General features: G+C 34.5%; 1 pseudogene; it reads left to right on the top strand.

Moving 5' to 3' along the window:
• Positions 1-4,640: 4,640 nt before the first annotated feature.
• On the top strand, positions 4,641-5,826 carry LOC124079668 (heterogeneous nuclear ribonucleoprotein K-like; annotated as a pseudogene).
• Positions 5,827-17,226: the final 11,400 nt, after the last annotated feature.

Here is a 17,226-nt window from a genome sequence, read left to right as displayed (position 1 = left end):
TTAAATCCAAATCACTTTTCTGTACTAGTTTCCCCTTAAACTTCTCTCCCAAATTTCTGTGAGACTACTCGTGTTTTTTTTTTTTTAAATATCTGCCAAGTATTTTAATTCCCAACGTGGGTCTGTCTCCCTCTCTCCTCTCTCCTCTCTCCCCTCTCCTCTCTCCCCTCTCCTCTCTCCCCTCTCCCCTCTCTCCCCCCCTCTCCCCCCCCTCCCCTCTTCTCTTCTCTTCTCTTCTCTTCTCCTCTTTCTCTCTCTCTCTCTCTCTCTCTCTCTCTCTCTCTCTCTCTCTCTCTCTTAAAATCTAGGATTTATTTCTGAGTTGCAGATACTTATATCCACTGTCTATTGGCTATGCTTTTTCCAGATGTTCTTCAAATTGCTACACCCCATACTTAAAATCCTGGTTTAGGCATTGCACTAATGTCCTTCTTTCTCTGTTATTTCTTTACTCTCATGCTATCCAGTTTTAGATCTTGGCTTCAATATCTGTCTTCTTCCGATCCAAATCATACTTTTAATTATTATTAGTCTTACCTATAACTGGACTATGATAGTATTGTCTATAATTGGAGCATCATGCCTTCTGGTGGTGTAGAAGTTCATGTGCAAATTTCAAGAGTAGGGGGATGGATGGCATATAACACTGAATCCATGCCTGTAAAAATAACTATTTTCCCACATACTCAGTATTATCTAACATTGAATATTGCTTTCATTGTCTCTTAGGGACATGTGATTGACAGAATTTTGGTGGGGTCAAGGCAAATACTAGCAGTTAATTAGTTTCAATGTACCAAATATGTGATAGGCAAATATTTAATTCTTTCAATAACCATGAAATTGAAGTTAAAGTCACTGTTTTAGGAATGAAAGAACAGACCAAAAGAAGTTAGTTATTTTCTGAAGACAAATAGGAATAGAATTCAGGTATCTGAATTTCAATGCCCATTCTTTCTACTATAGCATATTCTTTATATATATATATATATATATATATATATATATATATATATATATATATTTGTAGTTGGACACAATACCTTCATTTTATTTATTTATTTATTTTTATGTGGTGTTAGGATCAAACCCAAGGCTTCACACATACCAGGTGAGCGCTCTACCTCTGAGCCACAACCCCAGCCCTGGAGAATATTCTTACTTAAAGGTTTTGACAATAACAATAATATTAAGCAGCTCTTTTTTCATAAATAGATTTGATAATTTGTACCATTATAAGAGAGGCATAGTCACTAACCTCAAAAAAATCTTAACATCCTCAAACAAATGTTAACATCTGTAAATATTGCTTAGAATCACCTAAAAGTAAGAAGCATGGAGAACTGAACTATAAACTGTGATGTTATCTTTAAGGATATAGGACCCAAGTAAAGTTGTTATCCGAGGACATGTTAGATTCATTCTTGGGAAGGTTAATTATTTTTTCCCACTGTGGATGCATAAGAGTATTACCTAAGATTGGCTATAATTACATGCTGAGTGAAATGGAGATTTAAATACCTTTTAGATTATCAAGTATTCTTAACATTATTGAAGTCATCAGATTTTCTAAATGGATATAAGATGACAATTTGGAGAAAAGACAGAAAATAGCATTTTAACATAAGAGTTGAAAAATACTTTAAAACATATTTATAAACACACTCATTAACTTGCAGTTATTGTGAAGTATTTTGTTTACTAAAACAAAATAACCAAGCAAATGTTACAATCTGAAATCAAATGAAGAAATATTTTCTTTATTTTTGTGGCAGATGATTACTATGTGTGTATCCTCCTAACACTCATAGCAAATTAATGATTAATAGCATCAATTGTTATAGTGAATTGCTCATTTTATGTCTAAAATCAAATAGTTATTGTGAAATAAATTGCAATTTGGTGCAGAGAGAGTATTTCATAGTGCTTTGGGGAGCTGGTATGGCTATTTCTTCAACAAAGATTTAGCATTTCATAAATTGAATTAGAGATACATTTAACCTGCTATGAAGAAAATATGCTCTTGATGGCAGTAGAATTCCTGTCATAGACTTTCCAATACATGGCATTATTTCAATTTTGGCTTTTTATAGTATATACCTCTGCTGTGTGGGCAGCTGAACAACACCTATAAGATTAGTCCCTGTTAGGAGAGCATCTAGATTGAAGCTGCACTTTAAAACAGTAACAATTGATGAACCTCAGTCTTGCGAAGTGCTGTCAGCATGTCTTTATTTTAATGATGTTGAAAGGGTGACATTCACATTTCCATCTCTGAGTGTACTCACTCCAAGTCCACCCTCACACATGGAATTCCTCTAAATAAACTCAAAGTTGGTAATCATCTGACTCATTAGCAAGTGTTTCTTCCTGCCTGAAACTAAGTGGGTGCAATGGAGGATAGATTAATCTTTAGATCCCATGGAATACACATCTGCTCTCTATGCTTTCTGATTTTTTTTATGTCGACAGCATAATTAAAAATTTAAAAATGTATTGCTATGTCACTACAGATAAGCTGGTTAATACATATGAAAAGGAATATAATCATCCAAAATTAATAATCACACTAATGTTTCAATGTTTATGCAGGATTTATGCCATGTATGTAAAGAAAAAATCTAAGATTTTCTAAGAAGAAACTCATCCAAGTTCCTTAGATTTTTATTTTCTTCCCCGTATAGAATTTTTCCCCTTGCCATTGTGTCATTCCTCACTATTTCATGATACCACCTCAGGCAACACCAGAACCAGTGTTTTACCATTCCTCTGAATCTCTAGGGTGTGTTGTACTTTGTTTTGAGAATTGAATCCAAAGGCATTTTACAACTGAGCTACACCCTCAGACCTTTATTTTTATTTTGACACATGGTCTCACTAAGTTGCCCAAGTGGCCCCTTGAACATGCTATCTTGACTCAACCTCTCAAGACTCTGGGATTTGAGGCATATGCCACTGTATCAAGCTGAACCTGTACTTTTGAAAATATACTTGTTTAAATATAGCTTTATAACAATCCTATTACCTTTCATTTTTATAAAGTAGAGGATTTACAGAAATTCTCATGTATTTGGCTAAGTCCACAACTAAATTATGACTTCCTGGAAGGTGGGATTTATGTTTTGTTATTCTTATTATCATTGAATTTTACATGGTTTATCCTCAATATATGTTTGGAAATTGACTTCTATTTTTTAAATAATTATTTCTTGTTACATATAAATTATACAGAATATTGGGAATCATTGTGGCATATTAATGCATGCATATATTTTGATCACTTTTACACTTCAATATGTTCACTTACATTTTTAAAAAAATTTTGTTAGTTATTGATGGACCTTCATTCATTTACTTGTTTATATGTGATATTGAGAATCGAACCCAGTGCCTCACACATGCTAGGCAAGCATTCTACACTGAGCCACAACCCCAAGCCCATGTTCACTTATATTTTTAAATAAATTTTTATAATCTATTTTTAACTGGCACATAAAACAAAGAGTGTACATATTAATGGGGTATATTTCCATAGATATATACAGTGCATAATGTTTAAATCAAGTTAGAGATATTTATCTCCTCAAACATTTATTATATTTTTATGGTGAGAACTTTCAAAAGGATGGGTCCCTATCCTCACTTGTGTTTTCTTGAAGTGGACTTCAAGCAAAAGATCAATCAGAAGGGATCAAGAAGACCATTTCATACTGGTTAAGGGAACTATACATCAATAAGACATAACAATCTTAAATATTTATGCCTCAAATAATGGAGCACCTGCATACATCAAACAAACCCTTCACAATTTCAAGAATCAAATAGACCACAACACAATAATACTGGGTGACTTTAACATACCCCTTTCACCACTCAATAGATCTTCCAAACAAAAACTAAATAAAGAAACTACAGAACAGAAAAGTACAATTAATAATTTTGACTTAACGGAAATATAAAGAATATTTCATCCATCCATAACTGAATATACTTTCTTCTCAGTGGCACACAGATCCTTCTCTAAAATAGACTATAGCCTAGGCCACAAATAACTGTTCACAAATACAAAAAAATAGAGATAATCCTTGCATTTTATCAGATCATAATGAAATTACAAATCAATGATAAAATAAAAAATAGAAGGTTTCTAAACCTGGAGATTAAATAATATACTATTGAATAGCCAATGAATAGCAGAAGAAATCAGAGATGAAATTAAAAAATACTTAGAGTTAAATGAGAGTAATAACACAACCTATAAAAATCTCTGCAACACTATGAAGGCAGTCCTAAGAGGAAAATTCATGGCATTGAGTGTATTCTATTTTGCTTTTGTTCACTGTATTTTGGGGTTTTATTCCCCCAAGAGCTCCTTCAAATATCCTGAAGTGTTTCCACTGTGTTTTCTTCCAATAGTTTCAAAGTTTTAGGCCTTATATTTAAGTCCTCAATCCATTTTGATTTGAGTTTTGTAACTGATGTACTATAGGAGTATAGCTTTGTTCTTTTGTTATGTGGATGTCTAATTATCCCAGTGACATTTATTGAAAACTATCCTGGGTAGCATGTAGTCATCATTACATGGGCTGCCATTTCCTGTCCGATCTGGATTGGTGTATCCATTTAATACAAAAAAAAAAATGGAAACTGAACAGCCAGAGGAAACCTTCCCTAACACCAACACCAATGGTGAATTCGGTAAGTGCTCTGCAGAAGATATGAAAGAGGAGTAAGCATTTAAAAGATGTAAAACCACTAATGAGATGGTTGAATTACAAATTCTGCTTCAGAGAAAGACTGCTGGGGCAGTGATTGGGAAAGGAGGTATGAATATTAAGGCTCTCTGGTCTGACTACAATGCTGGTGTTTTAGTCCCATACAGCAGTGGCCCTGAGTGCATATTGAGTATCAGGGCTTATATGGAAACAAGTGGAGAACTCCTGAAGAAAATTATACCTACCTTGGAAGAGTACCAATACTATAAAGGAAGCTACTTTGACTGTGAGTTGAGACTGTTGTTCATCAGAGTCTGGCAGGAGGTATCACTGGGGTCAAAGCTGCTAAAATCAAAGAACTTTGAGAGAACACTCAGACAATAATCCAGCATTTTTAGGAATGCTGTCCTCATTCCACTGACAGAGTTGTTCTTTGGAGGAAAGCCTGGTAGGGTGGTAGAGTGTATAAAGATCATGCTTGATCTTATATCTGAGTCTCCAATCAAAGGCTGTGCCTAGCTTTATGATCCCAATTTTTATGATGGAAGGGCTTCCCATGCCTTTAGAAGAGATTATGATGATATAAGCCCTTGTCACAAACCACCACCTCCTCCTCCTGGTTGAGGTGGCTGGGGTGGTAGTAGAGCTCAGAATCTTCTTCCTCCACAATCTAGAGGAGGAGAACTAATGGTCCATGACAGAAGAAGAAGACCTGGAGACTTCTATGATGGCATCATTGGTTCCAGTGCTTATGAAACTTGGGACTCTGTGATACATAGACTCCATTAGAATGGCAGATGGTTTATGAATCACAGACTGGCTCTGTATATTACTATTCCTATGCAGGGAATTGTGGCTCATATGGTGATCTTGGTGGACCTATTATTACAACACAACTATTACCAAATATTTGGCTGAGTCTATTATTGGCAGAGGGTGTCAGCTGATAAAGCAAATCCATCCTGAGTTGGGAACCTTGATCAAAATTGATGAGCCTTTAGAAGGATCCAAAGATCAGATAATCACCATCACATGAATACAGGACCAGATACAGAATGCAGAGTATTTGCTGCAAAACAATGTGAAGCAGTATTATGGAAAGTTTTTCTAAAACTAGTGAAGAATTGGGCTAGAGTTATAGCTCAGTGGCAGAGTGCTTGCCTAGCATGTGTGAGGCACTGGGTTCGATCCTTACCACTGCCTAAAAAGCCAAACAAATAAAGGCATTCTGTCAATCTACAACTATAAAAAAATTTTAAAAATAGTAAAGAATTGAAGGAGTCCTAAATCTTTTTTTTTAAATCTGCTTCTGTTGAAAAAGCCAACATTCCTCTGTTTCATAGGTGTTCTACATTTGAGGTGCAGTGAGATCTTTGCTATTCACCAGATATAATGTTTTAGCTCCTTATAAACAGGCTTGGGGGGTGGGGAAGGGCATGCAAAAACTAACGTTGACATTTTGAAATATCAGCGGAATGAGTGAATTTTATTTTTAGTTCATTGTTTGTGGTTTAAAAATATCCCCCCCATGTAATTATTGTGAACACCTGGCTTTGTGTTCACTGTAAACATTTCGTGGGATGGGACAGGGAGGAAAGTAACAGTAGTCCACATATCCCTGGCATCTGTTCAGAGAAGTGTGCAGAATGTAATACTATTTTGTAAGAAACATTTTATGATTTTAAAAATAAGTTTAGTGAACCAAAAGAAAACAAGAAATCTATGCTTTCTCTATTGTATTCTTACAGCCTTTGTCAAAAAAATAATCACTTGATTTTGAGGTACATGGGTTTACTTCTAAGTTCTATATTCCATTTAATTGTTCTATATGTCTTTTTTATGTGAACACCATACCACTCTGATTACTACAGCTTTATAGTGTGTTTTGAAGTCAGGTAGAGCAATGCCTCATGCTTTGTTCTTTTTGCCGAAGATGACTTTGCTATTCAGGTTTTTCTATGGTTCCATATAAATTTTAGAATTGTTTTTCTAGTTCTGCGAAGAATATTATTGGTATTTTTATAGGGATTACATTGAATCTGTAAGTACTATGGGTAGTTTGTTAATTTTAACAATATTGATTCTTCCCATCCATGAATATGAGATATCTTCAACTTTTTGTATACTTTTCAATTTTTGTCTAATTTTCATGTTAGAGATCTATCATCTCTTTGCTTAAATATATTCCTATGTATTTTGTAGATGTTATATAAGTGGGATTGTTTATTTGATTTCTGTTTCAGATAATTTACTATTGGCTTATAGCAACACTCCTGATTGTAAATTGATTTCATATCCTACAACTTGCTGAATTCATTTATTCTGGTATTGTTTTGGGGTATTTGGGGGGTTTTATAAATATAAGATCATGTCATCTGCAAAGAGTGTCAACTTGATTTATTTTCTAATTCTAGTGTGCTCTTTCTTTTGCATGATTGTTCTGGCTAAGCCTTCCTGAGCCATGTTGAGTAAAATTGGTCAAAGTGAGCATCTTTCTCTTTTTCCAGAGCCTAGAAAGCTTTCAGGTTTTCTGTTTGATTATTATAAATGGGCTTTCTTATATTGATATATATTTATTCTATACCTACTTTTTCAGCATTTTTATTACAAAGGGATGCTGAACTTTATTAAATGCCCTTTATGTATCTATTGAGATAACAATATGATTTTGGTCCTTTATTCTGTGGCTATGACACATCACATTTACTGAATTGTCTATATTTAACCATCCCTGAAATGAATCTCATCTGGTGAATAATCATTTTTATATACTATTGGATTTGGCTTGCTAGTATTTTGGAGGGGATTTTTGCATGTATGTTTATCAATAATATTGGCTTATACCTTTTTTTCTTGTGTACTTACCTGGTTTTGGTATCAGGTTAATTCTGGCCTCCACAGAATGTGTTTGGAATAATTTCTTACTCTTTTATATTTTTGAATAATTTTAGGAGAATTATAATTAGTTTTAATTAAGTGTTTGGCAGAATTTAGCACTGAATACATTTGGTTTTGGGCTTCCCTTTGATGGGGTGCATTTTATTATTGAGTCAATCTTACACTTATTGGTCTGCTCAAGTTCTGTATATCTTCATGATTCAGTCTTGCTAAGAGGTATGTGTCTAGGGATTTATCCATTTCTTTTAGATCATCAAATATATTGGTATATAGTTGTTCATAACATTATCTTTTGTACATGTGTGGTGTGAGTTATAAAGTTTCCCTTTTCATCTCTGATTTATTATGTTCCTTTTTTCTCATTTTCATAGTCTAGATAAGTGTCTCTATTTTGTTTGTGTTTTCAAATAAACATCTTATGTTTCATTCTCATTTGGTCTTATTTTTAGTTGCTATTTCACTTATTTTCACATTTATTTATTTCCTTCTACTAATTTTGGGCATGGTTTGTTCTTGTTTTTCAAGCCCCTGAGACACAGCTATACGTTAGTTGAGATCTTTCTCCTTTTCTTGACATGGACATTGATTACTATACACTTCTTGCTTAGTACTGTCTTTGCTGTATCCCACAAGTTTTGGTATTATAGTTTTATTTTATTTTTTAATACATTTTTAAATTTCATTTTTTGTTCTTCTTTGATCCAATAATCATTCAAACGAAAGTTAACTTCCATGTACTTGTATAGATTCCAAAGTTTTTATTACCAATTTCTAGTTTTATAGCATTGTGGTCAGAAAAGCTACTCAGTATGAGATCAGTTGTTAAAATTTGTTGAGACTCATTTTGTGACCTATCATTATCATCTACCATGTTGTCTTGTTGCATGCACTGATGAGAAAAAAAAATGTGTATTTGGTAGCTGTTGGACATGTTCTGTAGGTGTTTGTTAAGTCCATTTGATCTAGGGGGAAATTCATCTCTATTTTTTCTGAATTGACTTTATGTCTGGATGATGTATTCATTGCCAAAAGTGTGGTGATAATTTCCATTGCTACTGGTGTTTTGAAAATCATCACTCCATTTATGTCTCCCTTTATATATCTAGATGCTGGGTGTGAATATAGTTAGAATTGTTATGTCCTCTTGCTAAATTTATAAAATGACCTCATTTTTTACAGCTTTTGATTTAAAGTCTATTTCAACTGATATTAGAATGGCTACTCCTGATTTCTTTTGGATTCCATTTGCACGGAATAACATTTTGTGTCCCTTCAATTTCAGTCTATGTGTGTCCTTAGAGGTGAGGTAAGTTTCTTGTAATCAATATATAGTCATTTTTTTTCTATTCCATTAACTCACCATTTGTCTTAAAGATTGTAATCCACTTACATTAAGGTAATTATTGATAGGTAAGGTCTTGTTATAGCCATTATGTAACTTTGTTTCTAGTTTTACTGCAGTTCCTTTCTTTATTCTTTTGTGGTAAAGTTAAATATTTTTGTATTTTTGGACCTTTTTCTTGATTTGTCTATTACAAAATTTTGCTTTCTGGTTATATACCTTACAGAAACAATATTTTGACTATAACAAACTGTATTGGATTGATAATAACTTAACAATTTTAAAGAAAGAAAATGACAAGAAAAAATATACTAAAAAGAAACTTCTCCAGGGCTGGGGTTGTGGCTCAGTGGAGGAGCACTTGCCTGGCATTTGGGTTCAATCCTCAGCACTACATATAAATAAATGAATAAAATAAAGGTTCATCAACATCTAAAAAAAAAAAAAGAAAGAAACGTGTCAATTTGTTTTCCATTTGTCCCTACATTTTGAATTTCTGATTTCCCATTTTACATATTTCTATAGTGACTCTCATTAACAAATTAATAAGATATTATGTTTTAGTTTTTATAGTAAAGATATTATTTATGCCCCACACAAGATTAGAGAATTTTGAATTTTTCTGTATAAAATTACTCTTACCAGTAAGTTTTATGCCTTCATATGTTTTCTTTTTAGTCATTCATGTTTCTTTCAGTTCAAAGAAATTCCTTTAACATTTCTTATAGAACAGGTCTGGTAGAGATATATTTCATAATTTTTATTTATCTGGGATTGCTTTTGTACCCCTTTCATTTCTAAGGATAATTTTTCTGGGTACAGTATTCTCAGTTGGTTGATAGTTTCATCCCTCAGGAGTATAAAAAACTCATGCCACTCTCTTCTGATCTGTAGGTGTCTGTTAGGCAAATTTGAACATCCCCATTTTTTATTTTTTTTTACTTTTGGCATTGAGAATATTTTCTTTATCTTTCATCTATTAGAACTTGATTTTAAGATATCTTGGGGCAGACTTGTTTGGGTTAAATTTGACTGGTGATATTTGCCTTCCTGTATCTGGATATTTATATCCTCCCCTAGGTTTGAGAAGTTTTCTGTTAGTATTTCTTTGGGTAACTTTCTACCCTCTGGCATTCCCAAGTCTTTTTCTAATCCCCAATAGCTTGAACATTTATTCTTTTATTACTATTCCAACATTCCCATAAATTTCCTCATTGCTTGTAATTTTTAAAAATTTCTTTCCTTCCAACTGTATATTTTCAATAGCCTGTACTTAAACTAATTCATTCTTCTGTTAGATTTATCAATGTCTTCTATCATGTTTTAATTGTGCTGAATTAAATTAATCTTTTACCTCAAGAATTTTTTTTTATTTTTTTAAAATTGTGTCCATCTCTTGAAGTTTCTCTGTTAGAATAATGCAATATTTCTGTTTTTTTCAAGTACATTAATATTCCCTAAAACAAGTTCCGTACCTGAGAATTCTCCCATATTGGTTACTGCCTGGTCAGTTTCAGGCACCTAATCTTGAGTACCAGGTGAAGTCTTGGTTTCCTCAAAACTCTTGATGCTTGTTGGCATGCACCATTATCTGGGCAGTTAATGATCAAATATTTATTCCAGCCTTCCTATATGGATGATTGTGCCTGTAATTTCAGAAATTCAAGCAAGCTGCTTATTTTCTCTGAGCTTTTCGTCACTTCCACTATTTCATCACTGGATGTTGCCTAGGGCCAGTACTAAAAGGCAATCTAATCTCAGGTTTATCCCAGTTATACTCTTCATGTATGGTTTAAAAAGAAAAACAGAAAACCTAGGAAAAGTAACTTGTATTTAAAAGCCTCTCCCTAAGGTAGAGTAGGCTTAGATATCTCATCTATATTATCTCATAATATCTCAGATTATGTCATCTATATATTCAGTGTCTGTGGTCAGACACTGAAAGATTCTGCCAGTCTCTGGGCAGAGTCATTGTAGATGGGCTACCCCCAGGATCCTATGTCATACTTGAGACTGCCAAGATATGTCACATCCTGAGCCCATAGCCTGCTATGACCATCACAAAACTGGGGTAGGAACAAGGCCCCCATTGCTATGGGATATATATCACTGAGGCAAATTCATGGTCTAATACTGATATAACTAGCTACAGGTGATGCAAGATGGAATTGAAGCCCATATATCAGGACTGCATGTCTTTTCCTGATGCTGGAGCTATTTCAGAGGCTGTATTTTCAGGAAGACCTGGGTATGCAGGCCTTTAATATCTACTCACTGTTAGGTTTTACCAGTATAGCAGTAAGTACTAGAACAGTATCTTATGTTGACTAGCCTGTCCTAATCCCAGTGAATGGAGTCCTTGCAATACACAATGCTGCCCTAGATTGGGGTAGTATTGGGCAAGGCAGACCCATGGCCATCTAGATTGATGCCAAATTGGCCCATGCCCAGTCTCGTGGCCATGAGGACCTGCACTCTAGGGTTGCTCTGGGCCCTACACTGCAGATGATGGTGATGCAGACCAAAACATGAGTTTGCCCCATTTGAGTATAGGTCTCTACTAATGCAAGAATGGTTTCAGAGCCCCATATGATCACTGGCCCTGTTAGGCAGTAGTTAGTAATGTGCAATGAAATGCAAACCAACAACATGGTAAGGTCACAGGCTTTCTTAAGTTGTTTTAAGGCTAATGTATAATTTAGTAATTTATAGAAAAATAACAGGTATAATAATCCTGAGAATAACCACTGAGAAACAAAGGGGGCCAATTAAAAAAAATATGTCAGTAAAGAAAGATCAATGTGGCTAACTCCTACAGGGTCTAGTGAGGTCATTTTTAAGTTAGGATTTATGGCCATAATTATTTCTGAGAGGAAGAGTGAGAGGGAGAAAGAGAGAGGGGAGAGAAGCATCCTAATTCAGGATGCAGGGGCGCTAGTGATCTCTCTCTGATCCCCTGCCCTCTGAATTGGATGGTCCCCATAGCAACTCTCCTGCCTAACATAAAGGAGGAGTTACACATCTGATAGGTGAAGTCTGTAGAAAGTGGAAGCCAGTTTTCTAGGTTAAAATAAAATAGCAATAAATTTGGAAGCAGCATTGTTTCCTTTGTCATTCTCTTCTCAGAGACTATCCACTTTCTCTCTCTTGAGAATGTTCTTTGCTTGAGCCTTACTCTAATTTCACTCATAATAAAATTCTCTTGCTTGGCATTTCATGTCTGACTTTAAATTTTCTTTAATTGTGACACAAGAACCAGAGTTTGGAGCTTCAACTCCTCACTCTCCTGTGACAGCCTGGAGAAAGCTAAGCTTGAGGTTGTGGGATGGGTGATGGAAACAGTCCATTGACCATCAAGATTGAGACTAAGTTGGGTCACACCTGTGTTTTACAGACTCAGGGGACTTCCTTGTGTCAGAGGGTGGTTCTTTCCTAGGCTCATTGTAAGTCTAGAACCCATGTAGGCAGAATTAGGTTCGTCCCGTCAGCTCATAGGTCTCTACTAGATAACAGGGCTAGCCTAAAGGCTTTGTGAACTAGGAACTGTGTATGGGGCTCTTGTGTCCTACTGGATGTTGGTTTCAGTGCTGTAGGTGTCTTACTGAGTTCTAAGACAAAATCCTGTGCTAGCATTTGTGTCCTGCTCCCCAATGGGCAAGTCTTGCTCCCTGCTTTGCTACAGGATGTTGGAAGAGAGTGGTAGTGGTTGCAGTCAGTTCACCAACTGCAGTGGTGTTATGCAGTTCCCATGGGTCAGTTCATGGGTATTGGCTTGGTGGTAGGGGTCATGAGGCTGGTTTAGTGCAGGGTTTCACTATGGCAGGCCATGTACTCAGTTCCAATTCTAAGGCCTGGACATAATTCTCTCTTCCTCCCCCAATTGATTGGCATCTCTCCTGCTGGGCTGGTTGGTGTTGGGTTAAGGGTGAAGCCAGCAACTGTTTCTTCTTCTTGCTGTCTTTGTCATGTCTTTTCATTTTCTTATAATAAAAGTAGGCCCTATGATTTCTCTCCATTTTTTCTTGTTTGGTAGTTTGATGTGTGAATATGTGTTCAATTTGCTGTGTCTGTGGGGAGAGGACTGTCATAGTATTTTACTCAGTCAACCTCTTGCTCCACTCATTAATTTAAGTATTAAGCAAGAATCTAGTGTACTTCAAAAAATAAACTACTCTCAGGAAAGAATATAACATCAGTGATTTCAAGCTTGGTGTGAATTTATATCAACTTGTAACAATCTTTGGAGCAGTGCTTTGACCCTTTCGTTAAGCTTTTGTTATTATTGTCCTCTTCATTGATAGAGATTCCTTGAAATTATGTGATTATGTTTTTTTTTTCTGTTCTATGTCAATTTTTTTGGCATCTTTTATTCCATTTTTAATTTTTTCTCTAGATATTGGAACCCATCCTAAAAATCACTGCTTACAAACTTGTCACTACCTATTTTGTATCTGGATAATTTATGATTTGAAATTGATCCTTAAGATCTTCCTTTTTTAACCCTTAACATTTAGTAGAGCTATGTATAACTTTAAGACCCTCATAATTTTAAATAGTTCACTTAACCAAAACCACATTCTAAAGCCTCATCAAAAGGTGTTCTGAAGACTGACACCTGCATAATATTCTTTACTTCATCATGTCATTTGTCAGAGATAATTTATCAATAGATTCCATTTGAAGTCATTAAATTCAGGAGTCACTTTAAAATTTTCTCAGATCTTAAAGATAGAAGATATTGAAACACATAATTAATCTAGTTAGGGTACATTTACAGTGCAACAAATAGATAAAATCCAGATTGTCCTAAGAAGTTTGTTATTTATAATAGTTATAATTTAAAAGAAAGTGACCTACTTTGGTTGACAAGTTACAAGTGAATTTCTTAGGCAATTTATTGATATATTTAAAATTTTCTTTTGAGAAAAACTATGCAACCAAACGTGGGCAGTCAGGATCTTGAAGTATAAAAATGTTTTCTCACTATGGTTTGAGAGAAGAAAAGATAACATAGGCATGAAAGGAAATGTTTAAATACAGAGTTAGTTTATTGATTTACATATGCTGTAGATATCAGAAACAAACTTAGACATAGACTTTGCTCTTTTTATTCTCAGTGGTGCTTTGAATCTAGAGTGAGGTATACAGATAAAGTGAAAACCATAAATGAGCTGGACATGGTGGCACATGCCTGTAATCACAGTGGCTCTGGCAGCTGAGACAGGAGGATCAAGAGTTTGAAGCCAGCCTCATCAACTTACCAAGATCCTAAGCAACTAAGTGAGACCCTGTCTCTAAAGACAATTTTTTTTTTAAAAGGGCTGGCAATGTGGTTAATTGCCCCTGGGTTCTATCCCCAGTCCAAAAAAACAAAAGAAAAAAACATAAATGATCCAGGAAGTACTATGACAGAGGCACATAAGGAAAACAAAGGCAAACAAAGGAGAGTATGGCCTCCTAAATCATTGTAGATGAGGCTGCAAGGGTTTTCAAACAAAGGCCATAGCTAGAAGCTAGAACTCTTTTATGAAAAATTTGACTTTGATTTTTGTCTGACTGTAAATTTATAAAAGTATTTTATGTCATAGAAATATAGAAAATACAGAAAGCATAAATAAGAAAATACAAATTGCCTATGATTTTTATCACCCGAAGACACATATTACTATTAATTTTACATATTTCCTTGCATTTATTTTACATACACTTAAGTTGTTCTGTTCTTATTTTGTGCATAAGTATGGATATTTTCTAAATATTAGCTTTAAGATAGAAAATAAATACAAATAATATATCAGAGATTTAATTATTATGCAAAAGATTTAAATCATGATGATGTGCTTGAAAGTTGCTGAGAAATTTCAGATTGAGTGGTCAAAAAAGTCATTTCATGGTGGTTCTGTATAATCTTAGAATATATAGCAAGTACTGTAAGTAGTTGTAGAAAAAGCAGGTGAAAATCACTTTTCGTTATGGAAACATCCCTGCACAGATCTTCTAACAGGATCAATCTTGATATGATTTTGGAACAAGAATGCCAGCCTGACTGAATCATAGAGGCACATTCACCGGTAGTAGGACAGGGAATTGGAGAGTTAGTGAGTACAAGATAATGTGTGGCCTGATAGTCAGGGATAGAAAGTTCTGGAAAATGGTAAGGCTGGAAGGATAACACTTTGGTAAGCATCATAGCAGTATCCCAGGTGAGAGGTGAGGTTGTCTTAACTGGCTATGGCTACAGGTGGGAGGTAAAATGTGGCATGAATCCAAGAGAGATTTTAAGTTGAAGCTTCAAGATTTACTGATACTTTAAATCTGATGAATTAGGGAAAAGGAGAAATCAAGGGGGACTACTAGGTTTTGATTTGAACAGCTACATGGATAATGGTTTAGGGTGACTTACTCATCGAGGAATGTCTGGGACTTTCCTAGTTTTAACACTGAAAATCACATGTCCTGGGAGAACCCTTAGTTCTAGGCAAACTGAGACAGTTGTTTAAATCAAATTTGATATAGTATGAAGCAGGGTTTATTGTTGTGGGTGAGAGGAAGAAAAGTCAACAGTTATATTTGTGTCTTTGAAGTATGACATTGTCCATGCACATCAAAGTTGAAGGTAGAATATTAAAGAACTGATATAACAACAACAAAGTATCATTTAAATTGCATCAGAAAGAAATCACGGAGAGAAAAATTCAGTTCAGATATTTATATTTTGATTGTTCTATATTGCTGTAAAAAATGACATAATCATAACTGTTTAATACTTTGAGACATATATTGTGAGCTTCTGGATGTTGATGTATTATAACTATACTGCTTCCTGCATAATATATTCAAGGAGCTGAACCCTTACTGAAATACTCAAAATATTTCTGTTTAGACCAAGTGCTAATGGTATCTAATTCAGAGTACCAGAGTTACTGATTCACTGAAAACGTTTGTGTATGTTCATTTGCATAACACTTTACATATTCATTAAATGTCATCATTTTCAAAGAATCTCTCCTAGCTATAGCAACTTTTCCTATAAATTCCATATGGTTTGTCTTCAGTATTTCCTGATTTTTTCTTTACAAAGTCTTCAAGTTCTATGGATGTCAGTTTCAATAATTTATTCCAAGCTAGAAAACTGAAGCAAGGTCTTCGTTATATTTAGTTTCAATCATTAATTAAGTCTCAATGTGAAAGAGGTATGGAAAAGGGATGGGGGAAATGAATAAGGATTTTGTGATAGTAATCTTCCTCCAAGAGAAAAATTTGCTGTATGGTATCTTTTTACATTGGCATTGATTTTGCTTGTCAAAGAACAGAAAAAATAGGGGGAGAAATTGGAAGCTTTAGAGTCATAGGGTGCAGATGAACATTCTGTCTGAACTTCTACATGCATAATCATTCTGTCTTCTACATCTAGATCCTTAGTGTGCATGCTTCATTGATCATTTTTGAAGAAAAATCTTACTCATAAGTGTACACCTTGGGGGAGTGAATGAAAGGATTCTGAAATTTTCCTAAAGCCCAAGTGTTTCTTCCCATTTCTGCTAAGTTCTTTAGCTAAGCCTAATATTTTTACATGGGTCTATTGAAGTAGTCATTGAAGTATTCTTAAAGCTAAATATTTGCAAACATGGACAACACATTAACAAGCAATTATTAGACAATTTTTTAGAAATTATTTATCAGCTTATCTAGAGGGACCTGCATATTCAAGGCATAGAACAAGCATCACTTTGATTATGAACAGAAATTATAAAGACACATTTTCAAAATGTGCTTGATCCTTAGGATAATAAAAGCTTGAATACCTACTATAGTGGAGTCTTTTAGTCACTTAGAACAGGAGTACTAAAAGAACTTTCTTCGGGACATGCCTGCTTATGAATGTGATTGGAAAGATGAACAATGTGGAGACTGTTTTAGGATTATATATTGTTTTATCCTAGCCTCTTTCCTAAAATGGGATATTAGCATATTTTGATGTAGCCTTTCTTAAGTCCTGATTATAATAAAGAAAAGGCAATAGTAAGAGAGCAAGATGGAAGAAAAGATTCTATTTGTATAACAATGTGCTAATATTATATTATTGAATCATGAGTTTTACCAAAGAAACTGTTTTTTTTTAATTTTTCCATTTTACTTTTTAGTTCATCTCTAGTTCATGCATCATAATCTAGAGCCCATCACTCCAGTGTGGGCAATCAGACTGAATTATGAGGTTGACAGGAAAAGGAAGCTAAATTTGTAAGGATGGAAGGGATATGAAAAGACCCA

Source organism: Marmota monax, unplaced genomic scaffold (assembly GCF_021218885.2).
Source record: "Marmota monax isolate L192 unplaced genomic scaffold, Marmota_monax_Labrador192_F-V1.1 WCK01_AAM20220418_F8-fsc00075, whole genome shotgun sequence".
In the NCBI taxonomy this organism is placed as follows: Eukaryota; Metazoa; Chordata; class Mammalia; order Rodentia; family Sciuridae; genus Marmota; species Marmota monax.
This window is presented reverse-complemented; position numbering and strand designations above follow the sequence as displayed.